Raw genomic sequence first — 8,507 nt, forward strand, 5'->3', positions numbered from 1 at the left:
TGATTAAGCAAGTGAATCTTAAGGTGTCTTTTGATTTTGGACAAGCTTGTTTACTTTCGCTTTAAATCGAAATCAAAGTTATATAACCACTTTCTTTTTGTATCCATCCACATTAAGAAAGGGAAAAAGAAAATACATGCATTGTGCATTTTGCATTTGACTGTGTGCTTGACGATTTAGAAAAATTTGCATTTTAGTGTGTGCTCTATGATCTGTGTGAAAAGATTTGCCTTTCTTTTCCCTCAGTAGTTAAGGTTTTCAAAGTTGAAAGATTGAAAAGTTTGCTTCTCATCTTAGACTGCATTCAGGAATTTGTTATATACATCTCGTGGTGATCCTTAAAGGCAAACTGATAAGCAAGATCAACATTAAAATAAATCCAATTTACATAACAACGCTTTGTAACATAACGCAAACACATAGAGGTCTAGGTAGAGACGTGTTCCGGCGTCGTTAAACATAGTGACTGTCGATCTCTACGAAGGTGGGTGATTCCTCCTGAGAGTCGGTGGCACTAATACGGACTTGTGCTCCCACGTACCGTCGCGTATATATTGGGAGACCCCTATAGGCAATTATCCTTTATCCATAGGAAGCCGTGTCGACCGCCCTACTGATCGCGATGCAGTGAACACAGCATTCACGAAGATCGACCACCCGTACCGTAAAACGTATTCTGTGGTTTCGCGAAAAGTTTGGCACACCCTCTGCCTAGAACTCCAGAGCAGTTTCTTTTGGCCTTTTTCAAACTCTATAACTGAAAAAGTCCATCCGAGCATTTGTCACTTCGGGCTCGTTAAAACATCGAAGGCGACTAGAGTCATCTTTAGCTTTTTTCTCGACTCTTAAAACATGAAAAAGCAAGTTTGTGTCTAAAAGCGTCGTTAATAAAATTTATTTTAAGCGGAACAAAATCACCTGTTATTCCCACGTTGATCTTTCAGTTGAAAAGTATGGAGCCCACCAACCAAGGAGGCAACCTTGGCGGAAGTCCAAATCCCTTCTCCTCTTGGGGAGATGTTGGTGCGCCTCATATGGCAACATTGTCACTTCCAGGATTGACAATTGGCCTACCTGTATAGCTCTTTTCAACTAATGTAGTCCAGATCGCCACTAATCCTGAGCAGTCGAATCAACAGTCAGACCAGTCTAGGACTACCCACCAGCCTTCCACTTCTTACAAAACTTCCTCTGATCCTTCATCTTCGCAAGGTAGAGCTGGCAAAAGTCAGCCTCCCAAGGAGAAGAAGGAAAGGAAGAAGAGAGAAAAGAAGCAGAAGGAGCCTATGGCGAAGGCGACTGGGGGCAAGCAAAAGACAGCTGACAAAAACCCACACACTGCACCGACCGGGCCTAAATCACCGTGTGTCATTTGCGAAGGGGCCCACTTCCATCGTGATTGTCCTTGTATTCCCCGGATACTAAGGGACTGGTCCCCAAGATTGCACAATCCGGTAGCATCAACCTCTGGCAGTCATGTTGATTGCAGTCCGTCAACTAGCGAGAGTGAAGGACGAAGAGGGAGACCAAGATCACCCTGTATATTTTGTGAAGGCGAGCATGCCATCCACAAATGTCCATTCTTAGATGAGGCAAAGAGATTTTTGGAATATCGTCCGGTTTCACCGTTACGACTTCCTCCTGGATACCAAAAACTCACGCCTAATCCCTCGATAGTTGAAAATCCAGCTGACCCGCCCAAGTGGTCAGCTGAAGTGTCGGTCATTGAGAATGAACCTACTGAATCCAGATCAGACGAAAGTCTAAAGGTCGAAACGACAGTTGACCCAGTTCTTCCTTCAGAGGTTTCATCGTCCAATGACTCCGTCATTGAAGACCCATCTTCAAATGACACCCTCACTGAAGAGGATAAGGATGACACCGTCCATATTCTTTTCATCAACACAGACTCTGATGAGCATCAGGGCAATGCGCCCATTCCTTTATCGCAGGAAGGAACATCGTCAGGGTCGTATCCGGCCGTATATTCGGTCCCACCACCAAGCAACCTAGTTGTATCCTTTGATTGGAATCAACTAGGCAGACCCCGGTTACCAGCCAGTATCCCATTCAGAATCATAGTCCAAATCTACAGAATGGTGATGGCTGGAACTATCATTGATGAAGGGGCATCTGTGAGTATCCTTTCCTCTGTTGCTTGGAAAGCACTGGGTTGCCCGGCGCTTTTACCTGAGATGAGAAATCTATCAGGTTTTGATAAAGGAACCAGTCACCCGTTAGGGATTCTCCCCAATGTTTCGGTCACATTGAAAGGGAAAACAGTTCGCATGAACATCATGGTCGTCCAGGGACCCTTGGCATATAACTTACTCCTTGAACGAGACTATATATATTGCATGGAGGCAATAGTGTCCTCACTCTTTAGAGTCATGTGTTTTCCGCACGAAGGAAGAATGGTCCAGCTAGTAGACCAACTTTCATTTCCAGGATCACGCATTGCAAATAGTCAAATACCATCCCTTAACGGTTTATTCGCTCAAGGAATGCCACCGCCCCCGGTTCTACTTCCCGATGAATGCGAGTAATTCGGAAAGAAAGAACTGGGACCCAGGGGGCATGCACCCTGGCCTGCCTCGGGCAGAGAAAACCTTAGGTATAAAGTTAATTTCTGCAGAAGGATGGACTAGTCCATACCCCGTCCGGCAGAGGAAGAGAGGGTTGTTCTAGGATAAAATTCTTTTGTCAAAGTTATGTGAGCGAAGCAATCGCTCCCTTTGTCTAAAGAAGTGGGCTCTCCTAAGGAGGGGGTCTATTTGTGGCAGCAAGAAGCCACCATCTTTGAATGTCAAGCCTCACCCATTAAAACAAGCTGTTTTGAAGGATAAGTAGGGGCAGTCTTCAAAGAAAGAGATGAAATTGCTGCAACAAGTAGTCACCATCCTTAGCAACCTAATGATAGACATCGCCGAAAAGAGAGTTTAGTTTGCGGCAGCAAACAAAGCCATTTTTCGGATAATAAGTAAGAGATGGCAGAATCTCGAAATTATACTTTATACCTGGGGGCATGCAAACCTTTTGGAGTGCAAGCACGAGACGACTATTTATTTTTTAAATTTTTAGGTCCTCCCTTTAAACCTGTAGGTCTAACCCGTTAAACTCGTAGGATTAGCCGTTTCTAGTTTGCATAAAGAAAGGATGAAGGGCAAAAGTTAAAACCTGCCAATTTGGAGTAATTAGTGAGGTATCGCTCCTTAAATAAGATTACCTCACCTAAAGCATTCCTTGTATTAAGACTGGTATAAATCGAGCAGTTTTAGCAATGTTCATGCTCGTTAAAAAATAAAAGCAATCATCGAGCAGTTTTTGTGCAGAAGTTCATGCTCGTTAAAAAATAAACGTAAATTGTGAGCAATCTTTCCCTAGCAGTTCAAGCTCATCCAGAAAAATGAACCGGTAAACAACCTCGAGAAATGTAACCTTTGAAAGCCATATTAAAAGCCCTTGGTCGTGTTTATATGCCATCACCTCCATCTGTTCATTTGGCCAATCGTTCACCTCCATATGCTTGTTTACCCATTTTGAGGAATAGCTGCGAAGAGTGATTTCACTTAGCCATCCTTGTGACACTGCCGTGATTGGAGAATTCCAACCTGTACCTGGAATCTGCTGCTATCCCTGTTCATCACTCGTTCCTCAAAAGGCGAGTCTTCTTTGAGCTCTTTTCACTGACTCATAAAATATGAAAAGTTTGCTGAGTTTTGGCCCTCCAGCTCGTTAAAGCGACCGGAAAGCCATCCCTCCTCTAGATTTTAATCTTTTTGGACCTGAGGGATTATTGCACAAAAAGATCGAGCGCTTGTTTGTTCGGCTCGTTAAAGCAACCGAAAATTCATCCCTTCTGTATTGTTTTAAACTTTTTCGGACTTAAGGGATTAGATGACGAAAAAGGAATTTTGGAGTTAACTTTTCGTACCTTTTCAGACTCTCTAAAAATGAAAAGGACCGAGTTCTCCTTGTCGTTAGACTCGTTAAAATGATTAAATAGCGACAAACTTGTCTTTAGACGAGAACGAGTTTCCCTATCGCTAGGCTCGTTAAAACATAGCGATGGGCTTGCCCGAAGGGCAGGTTATAGAACAAGCATATGTTATCCTCCTCAAGCTTGACAAAAATAAAGAGGTACTGGTCAGCAATGACTGGGGAAAAATTGGGAGAACCTCACAGCATTAATGGTAGCAAGTCGCTCTTGAACATGACACTTTGTCCTCCGTAGCACATCGGGTTGGGTTGTTTCATTCACCGGTCGCAGAATCATGGTCCTCGCCACACCATCCACCATTGGGGTAATGCTACCAATCCATCACATCAATGTCGTTATATGATCAAGAGATGTGGTTCTGTAAAGAGTCAACCGTGTTCCACCCACTGCCATACATTATCTTTCATCCACTTCATGACCGCCACCCTGAATCATACATCACAGTTTGTTTTCACCTCATCATAATCACTAGCTCCGTTCCGTGTCACTGATGTGGGATTCATTAAGGCCCTCCTTTGACGGATCGCTCCTTGTCGACATCAGCTCATTATCCAAGGAGTTGATCTAGGAACACCCCCCTCAGTAATTTGAAGCTTGCATGCCTCAATGGCAAGTTTCTCACTTCCGGCGACAGGTATACATCAATGACCTTCGACCAGAAGATTTTGCATGGTGGTCGACGCCAAGTCCTTTATTCCCACCATGTAGATTGTACTGCCATACCTTGAGGGTCATCATCCTTATCGGTGATTCCTCTCGCGCTTGTTAACGGTTTACATCATTGACCGGTAATCAAGCGATGTCTTTCCATGTTCGACTTCAAGAAATACTCACATGGATCGACTTGTACATCGAGTGAAGATCGGAAGAGACTGAAGACCCCGGATCTAGTTTCATCCATCCGGGCTGCGATATATATTCAGGACATAAAGACATTTGATATGTACATCATTGCAACAGATGATCATCCTTTTCAAAGGATGATAAATTCGGCAGAGAATTATCAGTCTAGCATCAGACGATCGTCTGTTCTATGTACCAAAATGTAAAGCTGAGCATGGGAATGCCCGCCTCAGCTAGATCATGAAAAATGTATGAAAAATAATGTATTGTATTGTATCTTATTACAGGACACTTCTCAGCAGATTGAATGAACTTCGGATCCTCTCAATAAAGCATTTCACCCGATAAACGACCTCATACTTTAGGGGGCATCTGTTATAGACAATTTTGTGCCTTACAGCAACAAGCATGAATTGTCAATAATCCAAGGGATCCAAAGTTCCCTAAACATGATGTTCCTACCCCTAGAGGAACAAGGTCAGCAAACCAACAGCTCTCAGATCAGTTCTCCACCTGAAAACACACAAAAACAAGCAATCCTGAAATCAAAGCAGGTGCTCCACTAGGCTTCTGCGCTGAAACACAACTGCTCCATGGTGTACCTGCATTGCAAAGCAGGTAGAACAAAGCCCACCTGCGTTGGGCGAGTTTAGACATGTGGCACAGTGAGTCATTGCTGTGGAATCTTCCAAAAATGACACTTGGATCAGGTATTTCGCCTTGTGATGAGTCAGAGGCTTTGTTTCTCCAAGTGGAAGCAAGGTTCACCAAGTAGACTCAAGAACTGAAGATCAACTGAAGATTAACTGAAGAGAGAGAGGACACAAGGCAGCTACACATCAGTTGCAAGCTGACTCATCCTTTCTCAATTCATCTATATATTGAGCTCTCTCCTATGAGCTCATGAGGCTGGAATTTTGTGCAAAGTAATGATATGTTGTTGGTTTCATTCTTGAGTTATTGGGTGATTGTTTGAGAGAGGTGAAGAAGAGCAATTCTTTCTGTTGGGAGGTGTTGCTGGGTTGGAGCCTGCAATGGTTGTAATCCTCTCAGAACCTTTATTTCTTCATTAATAAAAGCTATTGAGGTTCTTCTATGTGCTCTTGTTTCAATTATGTATTGTGATGATTGCATGTTTGGTTTACACTAATCCATGAACCAGTTATGATTGCATGCCTCTTGTAGTTTCCTTCTTTGTCATTGTGCAGGATCTCATTGCAGCTGGGCGAGCAGAAGGACAAAGAGCTAGGAGCAAGCGGCCAAAGAGGAGAGTTTGGATTCGACATTAAGCGCAAGGCAACGGTTAGTGATTTCTCCATCCTCTTTTGCTTTCATAAAGAAGTAAACTTTCAGTAGTTTGTTTTACAGTTGTTGCTAAGGAACTGTCACCCTTAGAGTGGGTTAGGGTCATCCGAGTCGGATACTTTTCCCTACAACAAGCTGGAAAAAGGTGTGTGATGAGTGCCAGAAGATGTTAGAAAGTCTAAGAACACTCAGGAGTCCACATCCAAGAGAAGAGATGGCTAGATTCACTCAATGTGTCTAGGGGGATTTCAATGAAAAAGGACAAAAAATCTAGTGTGGGTGATGGTGGAACAAGAGATGGTTAAGGTTGATGAGGTGGAAGATTGATGCTGGTGATGAAGTATGGAACCCTCTTGAAGTACCTGCAGTGCCTAAAACATGTGCGTCTTTTAAGAACTATGCAACAAGATACATCTTCATAAACTGAAGAAACATGAACCAATTTCCCATATTATGCATGAAGAAAGTGTTGAAGGAAATGACAGCATGAGTGAGATCTTATAGCAAAAATAGAGTAATGGAAAAAGATGAAAATGAAATGAACCAACTCTTGAATCAAGACAACAAAATCCAAATCTCATGCAAGAACTAGAAATCTATGTTTTTGGGGCTACTGAAGGGTCTCTTCCTCAAGTCATGGTCCCAAAGGGAGGAAGTGAGGCCGAGGCACCTGTTGACAACCTTGTGGTGATCCTTTTTCTTCTTACTAGCCTGCTAACTGAAAGAAGGCTCAAATGGAAGCAAACTAACATACAACCAATCTAATCTATACTTCTCTAATGGAAATGCAGCTACTTAAGAAAATGAACAATCCAACTATGAATCTATCCTAGCATACATGTACAATAAAGAGGAGCCTTGGCTACTAGGATTGTGCCCTAACCCAAGAGCTTCATCTCTTTGAGCTAACTCAATACTGACTCAAAATGAAACTCATTCTTATTATCAAAACAATGCATTACACCAAAAACTGTCACAACTGTTCCAGCTTGATAATAGAGTAGAGTTTTACAATCAAAAATTTGAATCCTACTGAGGTCCTAGGTATATCTACTCATACATCTGAAGTCTCCAATGACTTCCTTAAAATTAGGGGGGCTTGGTTTCCAAACTCAAGATAAACTAGTGCTTTGTCTTTCACTTTCTCAATTGCCTTCTGCTCTTCATGATTTCATTGTTTTCACTCCGAGTTGATGGAGGAATATTCGAATGGAGGGGTAGTAAATGAGGATGATTTACCTCCTATAATTCCTCTCCCTTGTCCCATTCATGTTTTGACCAAGGTCTTTGCCAAAATTCCTTTCTTTTATAATTTAATCCTGCATTAAATTTACATTAGACTACAAAGAAAAATATCCAACTCTAACTCATCTCATAAAAAAAATATGATCAAAAGTATGCAATAAGTTGTGAGAATAGTTGGTTTGACTAGGCTAGGAGGTGAATTAAGGCCCATATAATTACCCAATGATGAGGCTCATCATCACTCCCCTACTGAAAGTGTTGCGCATCCTCTGAGCAACTTAGTCAATGTCCATGTCCTTCATGGCTCTGGTAGCCTCTCTGACATCCCATGCCTGCACTATGGTCTCTTCTTCTTGTTCATAGAAGCATGCTTTCTTTTCTACTTCTTCCCACTTCCTCTTTTCCTCTTCTTTTTTTCTCCCTTCTAGCATCCCTAGGAGTAGTGGTGGACTGATTTTTAGGCCTATCCAATTGATCTTCAACCTTTGCATTGATTTCTAATACATTGGTTTGATATTGAGTGCCTCTCTCAACCTTTGAGGGGAGTGATATTCCCTGATATTCAAGTTGTGTGGCAGTCTGTTCCATCTCCTTAGGCAACCATGTATATTGTCATCTTCTAGCAGCCTAAACATATCCAAAAAATGTGAAATTGCTTTCTCTTGGGCAGCAAGATATCTAGGTGCCAATTGAGGATCATTTGAAATCGAATTATGGGTGTTGATTCTAGCCACGGGATTTGATTGTTCAACTCTGATGAAAAGAGGTTCATTTTACTCTCTAGCCAATATTATTTTCATCTTTGAAGCCCTTGACTCCTCATGGCTCATCCATGATGACAAAGCCATTCATTGTAGATCTCCTACCTTGGCATTAGGATCCCAAACATTCATGTCTGTGAGTGCCCTGTTGTGCAAATAAAACTCAGCCATGTTGGCCATATCCTCTAGTGTACTTTGATCACATAGATCAATAAACTTCCTGTAGTCCTCAAATGGCATTGTGCCCCTTTGTGTTAGTCTTTTAATCTGAAACTATAGCCACTATTCTTTGAGGTAAAAAGCATAGGAATTAGCTGGCACCCTACAATGGATGGCCTCCAAGGAGAGGCTAG

This window comes from Pinus tabuliformis, chromosome 4_2 (genome assembly GCF_031772625.1).
Source record: "Pinus tabuliformis cultivar Carrire ecotype Pingquan chromosome 4_2, CPIR1, whole genome shotgun sequence".
Classification (NCBI taxonomy): Eukaryota; Viridiplantae; Streptophyta; class Pinopsida; order Pinales; family Pinaceae; genus Pinus; species Pinus tabuliformis.